At 40.0% G+C, this 12,892-nt stretch overlaps 1 protein-coding gene across 2 annotated transcripts in view; it reads right to left on the minus strand.

Annotated features, from left to right (window-relative positions):
* Positions 1-12,892, minus strand: part of brinp1 (bone morphogenetic protein/retinoic acid inducible neural-specific 1) — a 152,914-nt gene that overhangs the window by 129,335 nt on the left and 10,687 nt on the right. The window contains exon 2 of one of the 2 annotated variants that reach the window (XM_031860066.1): positions 11,820-11,968. The gene's annotated coding sequence lies outside the window, so the exon portion shown is untranslated. Of the gene's footprint in view, positions 1-11,819; positions 12,152-12,892 lie in introns of those variants that run through there. The other variant, XM_031860067.1, reaches the window with a different exon arrangement.

Genomic DNA, 12,892 nt, shown 5'->3' on the forward strand with positions numbered 1-12,892 from the left:
GGGATTTTTATGCAATAGAGGGATGAAAGATATCTTTTCTCAGTGACATACACAAAGGTACAAAGATACAAAGGGTATTAAAGAGGTCAAGATAAGAGGTTAGATTCTGAAGCCAAATTACACAGAGCAAAGTTCTCTGAGGAATCAGTTTGTGATCTGAGCTCCGTTCCCAGTTGTGGCTAAATGACACTTGAGGACCAATACTGGGGTGCTGAACCATGTACGAAAGGTGCCCTCTGTATCAGTCGTCATTATAACTCTAGGCTTTGTTGCATAGGGAGGTGTACTTATACTGACAACATATATTCTTTGCCACTGTGGTGTACAGCAAGTCTTTATAACATAAAATGTATACAGTATATTCAGCCATGACGGCCAATGACTGATGATGCAATTGTTAAGATATCATTTTAAAGTTCAATTATACACGTTTAAAAAGATGAGTGAAAGGCTCAATTCAGGATACAAATAACAGATAAAGCCAGTGCAGATGGTAAAGGTCAGCTGAGCCTGAGATTCAATTACTCTGTTGGAAACCCTAAAGTGGAACCAATCTTCAGCACGGTATGTGACTGCACCACTCACTGTAGAGCTGCACGATCTGAGCAAAAGCTCCAAACATACACAAAAGCACACATACTCAAGAGTTTTCTTTATTTCTAGTTCCCACTTCAGAGAGAAATGTGTCTAGCATCTCGGCTCACCTCAGGGATTACAATAGTGTGCAGTTAAAGTAAACAAGTGCAATGTAGCATCTTAGATCCCAGACAGACGGGTAGAAAGAAAAGAAGGACAGTAGGTGGTAGGTAGGGGGATAACATTGCACGTATTTCTGCAGCCAGTTACGCTGTCATAACATTGATTAATGTTGGAGTTTGTATGTGACAGAGTGAGCAACTAAAACAAATGATAAAAGTCCTATATAAATAAATCTATGTGTAAAAGGCTGTCTGAGACTTCAAGTTGATATCTGAAACTGAACGAACACAAAATAAAGAAATTGTGAAGGGTAAATACAGAACTACATGTAGGACACAGGCGGCAGATAGGGAGAAATGACAGATAATCGCCTTGCAAAAGCAACTGAGTTGACACATTTATCTCAAATTCATAAATAAACAAAAAGTAGTGGCTGAAATGAAACACGTCTTAGACAAGGGTCCACAACTTTGTGCACAACGGAGGCAAAAATTCCATTTTCAAACCTCTGATTAGTTTTTAATGTGAGGAATGAAGGTGGCGCAAAAACCTCATCAGTGAGAGCAGTTGCTTGAGAGACATATCCAAGGCCTTTGTCATCATATCATTTCTCTGTCTGGAAATCCTGATCTGGAGCATGGTCACGTCTCATTATTATGCCCTGATGTTATCACTTCCCACAAGCTTGAGGACAATACACAACAGTGCAGATTAGCAGAGTTTTAAAAAAAATTCCAATTAATCGTGAGTTTAGTGGGAAAGAGTTTCAATTTAATCTCCCGAAGGAGGAGGCTTCATGTACCTCATTGAAGCGTGTCAGAGTTCAGGGGTTTAAGGGATTGTGGCACAGGCTTACCGCGTCTGGACAGGGACAGTTATTGAGTGCACTCGTCCTTGGGGTCGGACAAGGGCTTACGTGCTAGTGATGAGAGTGACAATGGCAGTTGTCCCTGATTGTGTCCTATAGTGTTTAGTTTTGCAAAGGAAATGAAAAGGAATGAAAGGAGGGAAGGAAGGGAACAATTAGCATTCATTGAATTCAATTAGTGCTTCAAAGGATTAGACGATTAATCAGATGGTTAGTCGACAGTGAATGGACAGCGAGTTTGATGAATTAATTAATCGTTTCGGACATCTTTAGGTTACGGTTTCCCAAATGTGAGGATTTGCTGCTTTTCTCTGCTTCATATTGTTGTTCATTGAATATCCTTGGGTTTCAGTCTGTTGAGACAAAAGAATCAATTTGAAGATGTCACCTCGGCTCTGGGATATGGTGACGAGGATTTTTCTCAGCATTCTCACATTTTATAGACTAAATAATTGATCAGTTTAAGCAGACGGGCTCATTTGGCAAAGAGACAATTTTCTGTTCAAACTCACTGCCTTTATTGTTGTTATCATGCTGTTCTTGTTTAACCAAAGGGAAGAAAGCGTCATATCCACATTCTTGGTACTACGTCGTGTGAGTTCTACGTTTCGTCCCGGGGTGGTTTATAGTCAGCGGTGTCAAGTCTGATGGCACAGTACTCTGCCAGGAAAAAGGTGGCTTGCTCAGATGGGGAATTTAAGCATCTCAGGGTCTCGTCACGAGTAACATTGAACGATTTTAGATTTTGCTTTTGCTTTGCAGTCAGCAAACATCCACTGGGCTGGACTCCTGGTTGTGCTGAATAAAATTCAACATTTATGCATATTTTTACAAGAATATATTAAAAGAATCTTCGCAGCACTTTCCTCTTTCACTCCATTGCTGTGAAGGACACGGTTTATTTGTTACTCATGTTATCAAAATTCTGCTCATATCAGTCCATTAAGTTAATTAATTTAGGGATGAAGAAAGGACTCTCTCCATATGTTCACCTACGTGCAAATTTAACCAAATATAGTCCAAATAGCACTCCTCAGATTCGCTCCAGCTGTTGAATACACAGAATCAAAATGTGACATTGGGTGACAAGAGTCAGTAATAAAACAATTGCCCCTTGCAATTTTATTTTTGCTTATATTGGTGATATAACTCTGATTGAAATGATATATTATAGGCACAGTAGCCTGTCACAGAAAAGATATCTTACTGGAAAACTATTGCAAATCAATAACAATTTCAAGACCCTGTTTTATTATGTCCTATTTATATTTAAAGCTGTCTAATTTTAAAAAGCTACCAGTGTTGTGGCTTGTTCATTGTGCTAGATCCGGCACATAGCCTGTCACCTATTGATATCATCTGTCAACCCAAGCCAGGCCCGTTCTTCTTTCCCTCGCTCCTCATCTCACCCACACCAGGAGGTACTCTGTTCAGTTGCTAAATCGGTTGTATCTATCTTAACTTGGCGTTGATCATTCACATTCACATCAGAATCCTTCTTTGTACTTTTCTGCTTTTCAATAATTCACATCATTGCCTCTCTCCTCTTACTATTGTCCTTGTTCTTTATTCTCTTTGTTTTGCACTTGAGATGGAGAACTTTGACTCAGACATATTTAACTTGGGAGCACACACACAAAATATCCTACTCCATGACTGACTCATATTTTAAACAACTTTTCAAAGTTTTCTTTGTACTAAAATTTGTATTTTTAAACCATACTGTTACTGTAGCCCAGAAATGTCTTATTACACTTTAATTGTTCTTTTTAACTAGATTCCTATGGTATAGATACTGTACTAAGCCTATATGCCTGGGTGCTTTGGACAGGTCTGGACAAGTCACCGGTGTATCACAGGGCCAAGACATATAGACAACACATTCACACCGTTCTTATTTACTTCTACTATGTCTCTGTTGCTCACACAGATGCAGCTCACATTCACATTATTGTATTGTGCCCTTAAATGTGCTGTGGATGTAGAAAAAGAAACATCAGTTGTGCTGAAACATCTTTTAAATCATCTGTTCAGACAGTTCATGAATATGTTCATGTGTATTTGGTGCAGCTCTTTTCCCCTTTTCAAGGAGAAAATGCATACACATAACATGCAAACAATCTATTTTATGTTTAAAATGAATTTAGTGCTATAAATTCATGCACCCAACGACACATTTCTATGTGTAATTTTTTAAAGAAACACGTGTTTGAAAACCTGGTGGGGGCTGCTTCTTGGGACATTTTCAGGCCAGGGATTTTTTGCTGGCTCTGCTGAAGGCACACATTCATGATTGAGTGCTTTTCCTTGAATCAATAATCCTGGACTATGCAGTACCAAGGACAACAACACATTCCTAGATCTCCACCTGCATCAAGCCCTTCATGGTGGAGACGGGGTCCCGTGGTTAAACGACGGATACGATGCATAGTCACGATTAAGTGCTGGGCCCAGAGAGTCGAGGCAACGGTGGTGAAAGAAGTTCTCATTAGTCACCCATTCCCTATTCTGCCATCTTCCCTGGAGGTACTCTCGCTGCACATGCTTTGAATATATTCACACCTCACATACACACTCAAGCAGATGTTCAAAAGTGTTCATTTTAATTCAAAAATATATTTGAGATGGAATTTGATTTATTTCATTGGCATGTTATAAGAGACTACTGGACATCTACTGAATAAGTATGCAGAGCATGTAACATATTAATGCTTATTTGTTATCTGGTGTGGTGTAGCCTTTAGTTGATCTTCCTGACTAGCTAACTGGCTGGTTGGGATAGATTTTACTCTATATAAGCAGCGTGGGAGGTTTATCAATCTCTCTTCGTGGCCTGCAGTTCATCTGCTTGTAGTTTATCTGCTTATCCCTTGCCATTACTGTAATTCGGTCTTTTTTGAAGCCACAGTAGGCGTAACACAAGCTCAGAACAGCATGTGAAGACAGAATGATGGTAAATAGGGCAAAAGCAAAATGGACTATGTGTATAGCACACTCTCTGAAGAGAAATAAGTCAGGGCACTGGCAGCAGTGAATGCTATAATTGCTCCCTTCAAAGAGCCCCTGCCTTGCCAGGACACAATGGAATGACCTTTTATGATTGCAAACCTCTCTTAATGGTGAACCCCAGTGGTCACAACCCTGGCCTTGTCTTTTACACTGTCCTGCGCTGTTGTCATTCTAATTATATAATTCAAGTGTTTTTTACAGCATTTTGAGGGGCATAGATCTTTGTTATTTCAATTGAAACGAGACTCATTATTTTTTGGTTCTCACAGTTCATGCTGTGTCCTCATTTGAGTCATTTTGGTAAAGAAGAAAACACTTCCTGGCTCAGATATTCACCATCTGGCTGCTCGTTGAAAGGGTGACAGCTTACGACACGGTTGTTTGAATTACTCATTTGAAGTCCTTATGTGACATAAGGGGCCACGGGAAATGCAATTTGAATCCACAACCATAGCACTCATTGAATGAATGTGAATGTCTTATGAATGAAACCATTACACAAGTTGTCTTTACTAGCAGGTAATGGTGCCTAAAATAAACATATTTATTGATCCAATGTAATATTTTTAATGTCTTAAAGTAACTGCACAAAGATAAAGGACCATAGCAATACCCATATCAAGGAGAACATGCTCAGCAATTATGTGTTGCTCAGAAATAAGATCCAGTTTATTTTAGTAATTAGATTATAAAAACTATGAATCATCCTAATGTATTATCATCAGTTTGATAAAGGGAAGAGCATGCAACAGAACGCTTCAACAAGGTTGAGACAGTGCTACACGTTCATTTTCACCAACCATTTTTTTTACACCAGGGAAAGCAATCAAGAGCCAATATGCGAAGAATGTTGAGTTATTATGATTGCCAACATGCCTTGGACTACACTGAACACCAGATGTCACCTAGAGAAACTGCTAAATCAATGATGCGGTGTTGTGAACTGACTGAAAAAATACTCTTCACAGGGGAGGCCAAGCAATATTTCACAAGACAACTTAATGTTGTGTCTTAATTCAGGGACTGCCTCTTTCAAAGTCTACATTTCTAGAGCACATCACACATCATGTGTAAGGAATCAACAAGGCTATCCAAAGGCTCCATGTACGGCTGAGAAATGCAGCCTTCTGTTGCACCAATCTGTAGGGCACAAGCAGTGTCAATAATCCAAAACCCATTCGTTACCGACTTGACTGGTCACTTTGGTGCTTTTCTACACACCAGACTCGTAGGCCACAGAGATTTGGAGTGTGAAAATAATTGGGAGTATACAGTGTAGGAGGGAGCTTCCTCAGCTTCATGAAAGATATGGGGAACCTTTTTTTTTTTTATAAAACTGAACATGACAGATGGAATGAAGTATCAGCATTAATGCTGAACTAAACAATGATCTTTTTTGGGCAAGCTGGGATGGAGGCTCCCTATTATCCCAGTAGTGGTAGCAAATATGAAATTCCTGCCATTTGGCAGCAAAATATGCACTCGACATATGCCAGATCTCTAGTACAAAAAACTATAATATATGCCTGCGTAGGCAAAGTTTCACACATATAAAACTGTAACAACACAGGGTATAAATCTCTAAGTAAATGTATTTATCACCTTCATGGGCAAGATCCGAGAATCAAGTTATGCATTTGTGATTTTTGTTTCTGAAAACTAATAAAACAGTCATGTGCTTCCCTTTCAAAGTCATGCGTCTCCCACCTCTATCAGACCTGAATTACGAGCTGTCACCAATCACACAGTGAAACTCTAAGACATCCTGACACACAGCGGTCAGCAAAGCATTGATCTTAGTGCCAGAGAAAGCTGTTGTGGCCAAAAGCTCCACAACATTCAAAAAAATCCATCCTTTGACTACATCTGCTTTATCTGACAAAGGAAGGGGAGACACTTTTGAGTTCTTTCTTTTTATGTTCTTAAGTTTGAAACCAAGCACCTTTCTTGAAGACTGCACAGGCGATACATACCTTAAATGTATGTATTTAAATGAGTAGCTGATTACAATGCCCAACATTTTCCAGTTCCATCCATCACTTCTGTGATTTCTGTAGGCGACCAAACATCTCCACGAAGTGAAATTGTGTCACAAGGAGGCCGACCTCTAGACCTGTTCAAACTTGACAACATAAACATTCTAAATGGGCCCCTTTGTGATTCTTGTTGCAATGTTTGGGAGCTGACAAGAAGTAAACTTGGAGAAAATCTGTTGCCCTAGCAACAGAAAGGCAAGGAAAAAGTCTTTATGTATCAACAGATCCAGCAAACATGTTATTCCAGAGTCTGTGAAGAAGATTGTTGTGAAAAAAGGTTGAATTTTACAGTTAAAGATCCACATAAGAATGAACCATGAACTACTTACAGATGCAAGATATTGAGGTCTTGCATTAGCCTTCACAGTCTCCAGACTTGAATATCAGCTACTGAATATCTGTGGTTATATCGCAAAGGTGCAGTGCCTCAAAATGACCTGCATATTTCTGAACAATATATGTTCTGCAGGGAAATGTGGTGAAAAAAACCCTGAAGCAAAAATGGATAGGTATCTAGAGGAACCTGGGATGCTGTGTTGTTTCCTGCAAAGGTTAATTAACTTTGTTTCTCTACGAAAATCTACAAAATCAACAACTGTCCAAGGTGAGCATACTTTTCTCTGAATAAATATCTATATTTCCTGCAGCTATGTACCTGCATTGGTATTGCGTCTGCATTCTTTGTGTGCCTTCCTTTTTGCCCCTGCTGCTTATGTGCACTCAGTGCATTGTACATCAGTGGATTTACTCCAAATAGCTCGGCTCCCCCCTACTGCCAGTCACCCCCTCTATTTTCTGCATGTTACGTGAGTAGCATTGATGTAACATCCCCAGACACTGCCCGGGGTTTCTTATTCAGGAGGTATAGGGCTTCTAAGTATCCATCTATCAGAAAACCAGTGCCCTAAAACTAGTTCTAATTGTGCTCAGAGTCTCTGGTGGCCGCTGCCAATTGCTTCAGATTAAGTGGATGACCAACCCATTAATTTCCAATTCATTGTTTTGTGAGCACTGTAGCCCAGTGAACTTGAGTGTCGTTTGTTTTCTACCCTTCACCCTACTATGTGTCTTTCTCTCCCTTGCTTTCTGTCTAACTTTTTCTTCATCCCTTTTTCGCCTCAGCTTTGAGCTTGGATACATGAAAGCAGGGCGACTAGCCAGTCCCAGCCACGGAGTATGACATGCTTGTTTGTCATGGATGCCTCTCAATGGACGAAGAGAAGGACAGCAGACAGGGTAGCTCTGGGCAACACATCCGTCCCTGGGTATGGTGACATGAGTCACTTGGTAGATCTGTCTTTACGTCTGTTATGAATGCTTTCCAAGTGCATAGAGCTGTCCACGGCGACATTGGCAGATTTATCAAGTTTACCTCTTAAACTGCATTCAATTCAATATTACAAATTGCACATTGAGTGGCCAAGCATTGTTCAGACCTACATAACTTATTCAGTCAAGGTCATGTAGTTCTAAAAAAAAAATCAAGCCTGGGGCAAAATTATAAGGTAATTGTATATGAATTATGCTCAAGCATTTGAATTTTTCATTTCATATAATGGCGCAGTCAAAAAAAAAAAGGAATCTTGGGTGTGACTTTTTTTCAGCTTGTTCTATTTCTATTAATTTTTGAGGAGGGAAAGACTTCAAAACACTGTCACAGCAACTTTGCCCCAGTATAGTTCAGGCTTTTCAAGGTCACATGGCTTAGAACAACAAAAATATAACACATTCAACAGAAACAGCAATCCATCTGGCATCACTTTGTAGTCTTTTCCACTTAACTTTAAGTTCTGGTGTGGTCCACCAACTCATGGGAAAAAAATCTATGGGTGTTTTACTCTTTCATTTCACAACGGGCAGGTAGCATAAACCCAAGATGTCTGGGCTTGTTTGCTGGATATGGGTGCCAGACAGTATATAGAGGGTCGATAGAAGCCAATAGGGAACAACCATGCAGTCTGAACCCAAACAATTAGCTACAAGCTGCTATGTGTTGATACTCTGTGGGTTTGGCAGTCGCCCACAAGCAACCTTTCCACATTAGAGAAAGTTTCATTACAGAGACATTTATTTAATGTTAATATCGCTTAATGGAACTTTAATTACACATCTCCTCCGCCAATCATTCTTAATCTGTATCAGGTTGTAGCTACCTTCCTCTCCTTCTGTTCCTATGCCTCGATGTCTTTTTGCCTCCGTCACTCTGCCCTGCTTCCCTTCACTTTTTTTGCAGCCCACCTTCCACTACCTCTCTCTCTTGATCCCTTCAGCAATATTCCACGTCTTTGTAACCCTCACTTTGCATCTTTCAGCTCTCCCTTTCCCTTGGCTTTGCCATGCCCCTCTTTCTCTTTGAGATGTGGCTGTCATGAGATGAAAAGCTGATTTTTGTGTGTCCCCCCCCCTCCTCTTTCTCTCTCTCTCCCCTCACTCAGTACATCACCCTGTCTATTTGACTGCTTTTCTCTCTTCTGCTCTCTCTGCCCTCCTAAATCAAGCAGAGGGAGACACAGCCAGGAACTGTTCAAACAAAATGCTAATGGTCTGCTAATGGATACGTGCTTTCCAAAGCTTTGCCTGGTAGCTGGCATGGCAAACTAGAGAGTCTACACAAAAGTTTACACTATGCAATGAGACCCAGCACTCATAGCCACCTAACTGAGCACACATGCTTTATTCAGAGTGAATGATGCTCTTATTGAACAAAACATTGGATCACACAAGCCATGTGCTCTTAGAATAGTTGTATGATGCCTGTGTCGGATATGGCAGAAACAGTTGGTTTGGGGATTTTCACATATTTCTCTTTTCACTAGGCGAAGAAAAATAAATGACATAAAGTGTCTTACTAGGGTGTTTATTAAACAAGGACCATGCACTAAAAAGCATCAACCTCAGATGAGAAGAGATGAATTATGTGAGATTATCTATTAGTTAATTTTCATCTGCAGTCCCTGGGCAGGTAGACTACACAGAACAATCATTAAACACCCATTACATAGTCTATCACACTATAACTAACTATACAGACTCAACTACAAGCAAACATGAGCATATAAATACCAGCACAACAATGCAGTGCAACTATAGAATTACAATTCGTTAAAAACCTGAATTAATTGGGAAAATAATGAAAGTCTTTAGAGCTCATCTTGCAGAATAATCCAGTGTTTGATGGCAGTAAATGAAAAAAAAGAAAAAAGATCAAGTTCTGCTCATTTTCTGCAGAGCAGAGCAGAGTTCAGCACTTCAGTGGTGGAGGGGTAGCATTGCAAATCATCTTGAATACCAATCAAACTTCTGAAAACAGAATGAGATTTTCGGTTCAATTCAACAAAACTTTATCCTTCCCTTTGGGGGCAATTATATGCAGAATAGTTATAGCAAGTTTGGTATGGCTGTTTCAAGCATTTTTACTTCTCACTAACATTCGTCTAGCTTATTCTTTCAGGTGAGATAATAAATAAAAAGACAGAAAATTTTCACTGTTTCCCCAGGGTTTCTACTGGCGCAGATGCCACCAAACCCCTTTACTAGGAAGCCACCTTAATAAAGCCTTGGGTACTTCATGCATTTTCTGTATGTCCTTTTTTCAACCCCTTCAATGGAATCTCTAAGTGCTCTCAAACCAGCACTTGCTTTTCCGCGGTGTCCTTACACTTGCTTGAGCCTGAAATTCTTGATTTTATTTATCAGCATCGTATACCCAAACAACCTTTCCTGTCTCAGCAATCGCTTGACTCCAAGGCCCCTCCAGATCACTGGTGTCCGAGAGTGCTTTTCATTGTTGCAACAGGGGTAATTACATTTTTGCACTAACAAATACTGCATAATTACAACTAAATCTTAGAATTGAAATACTAGTACGATTAGAACAGCTTAAATATGTATTCCTAATTATCTGGTAATATGACAATTAGGCATTACCCAGTTATTTGTCAGTGTTTAATTCCGAACAAATAAAGAGAAACAAATAAGGATGAAGTCATTCAGTATATGAGTGTAATAATTTGTATGTATGTATGTCTCATACTACCAAAAACAGTGAAAGAAAGCAACTGCTTCAGGAAATGTTCCTTTTGAGTGCATGTGCAGGATACTGTATGTGTGTACAAACACTGTACCTTGTAAGTAGCTTGATGGACTGGAGAGCAAATACAAAACAATACCAATTTTGTCAGCTCAGCTATATTCTGTGAATACCATACATTACAGAAAGATGAGAATGCAAATACACAGTCAAATGGAAAACCATTCAAGCAGGCCTATCACATTGAGAATGTAACCGGGCAGGACATTTTCTGAAGTGCTGCACGGTGAACATCACAAGAAGAGACGTCAGGAAAGAAGCAGTGGATACTGTGATTCTTGATTAACCTGTCGTAAAAAATACATAAGCATGCAGGCCCAGGTTGCGCTGTAAACAGAAGAAACCTCTTACCACTAAGGTGGGCACTCAGTCCTTCGAAAGTCATTCCTCAGCATTATCGATTCATTCCCTGCTTGGTGAACTGAATTACATTCGATCCAATTTGGTTTCCCACCTTTTCTCCTCTGCAGGACGGGAGACTTATTTGCATGAAGTTGCAATTGACATTTTGCGAGTAGAGACAGGAGGACAAGGGAGAAGAGGTCGGGACCACAATGCCAGAAACAGGATCGTGGATCTTTTCCTGACAATCTGCATTTTTATATCCAAAACACACGTACATTCATCAAACAAAAAAACCTCATTTGAGTTTCAAGTTTTGTAAGGTACAAACCGTGAACATATAATAATCCACACAGCACGACAGTATTACTGCTTTAGAATTGCAGCTGCCTGCCAGACTGCTAGAACAGCAACAGAAGCTGGTTTCAACCATTAGCATTGTCCTTGGTAGTCGTCTACTGTATGAGAGAGGGTTGTCTTGGTAACCTTTAATTTGGAGACGTGACTGGGTAGAGAAGAAGCTCTGTGGCATCCAGTTTCTCAGTCAGACAGGTCGCACATGTATCCAACAGCAGTCAGAATATTCCAGTTAGCACAGTCAGTCTTGTTTCTTGTGTCCTAAATCACACATCAGCATTGCTACATGTATGCTTGAGACAGCCAGCATCATAATGATGTGTGGACAGACCCTCATGCCACATTTGCCTCTTTTCAGTAGTACACATCTGGTAAAGCCGGGGGCTGCTGACAGGACAGCGGGCGTATTAATGATTACCTTCAGCAGGTGTCCCACCGTACTGTATCCTCTGACCTTTCTCTCTGAAGAAAACAGTCGATGGACTGCAACAGCGCCCAGTCAGATGCCCTCTCTTCTCCTCCTCCTCCTCCTTATGCCCCGTCAACCATGTGAGGAGGCCAAGCAGACTAAAGGCAAGGAAGGAAATCAGTGTTTCTTTCAAAACCTTCTTTTTACAATGGGTTTTTAAAGGTGACTGTTAGTACTTTTTCCATTTCCGGAAAAGCATAATTACAGTCTGCAAAAAAGCCTATTGTTGAAGCTATAATTCAGTGTGTGAGTTCATGCTTTTGTTTATTTCTAAATCTTTATCATCTCCTTTTGTTTTCCTTCTCCCTCCCTGCTGAGGGGAATTTTCGAAAAACTGCATTTTGCTATAATGTCAAACAATTATGCACAAATATGGGTCAACATAACCCTAGGATGAAAACTTAGAATTGATTACATATCTTGATAAGCACTCCAGCTATGCCATTATCAAATATTGCCTAATCCCAAAGCAGTGCTTAAAGGAGAATGAATAAATTCACCCTTCATATTTGAAGACAGTCAAATGGGTTAGCTATCCCCACATTGCCTTTTTTTCTGCTGACAAAAACAAATGAATGACAGGTCTTAACAACAGGCTCATCTGTTTTGTACCTGTGTGAAAAGCGAGGTGTTATCTAACACCCCAGCTCCCCACTGAAGACAAAGCATTAGCCCAAGAGTGTCTACTTGTTTGTACTTCTGCTGTGTTCAGAGGAGATACCATGGGTGCCACTAGCCGTACTGTTTCTGTCTTTGCTCCTGTTTGAAGCTCCTGACAGGCTATAGCCTGAATCTCCATTCTGGGAAAACAGCAGGACATTCCTCAGATACTAGACACCCTTTGAATATAAAGGATAGACCTGGATCTATTTCTTTCTGTTAAGCGTTTACTTGCCTCAAATGATTAAATTAAAAATAAATAAATAAAAGATGAAACATTTTTTTAATGATGGTGACCATTGCTACCAATAGAAACAACCGTTCAAAGCCATTCTTTTTTTAAATATTGTGAAATTGACATA

Source organism: Anarrhichthys ocellatus, unplaced genomic scaffold (assembly GCF_004355925.1).
Source record: "Anarrhichthys ocellatus isolate YVR2014 unplaced genomic scaffold, GSC_Weel_1.0 scaffold23, whole genome shotgun sequence".
Lineage (NCBI taxonomy): Eukaryota > Metazoa > Chordata > Actinopteri > Perciformes > Anarhichadidae > Anarrhichthys > Anarrhichthys ocellatus.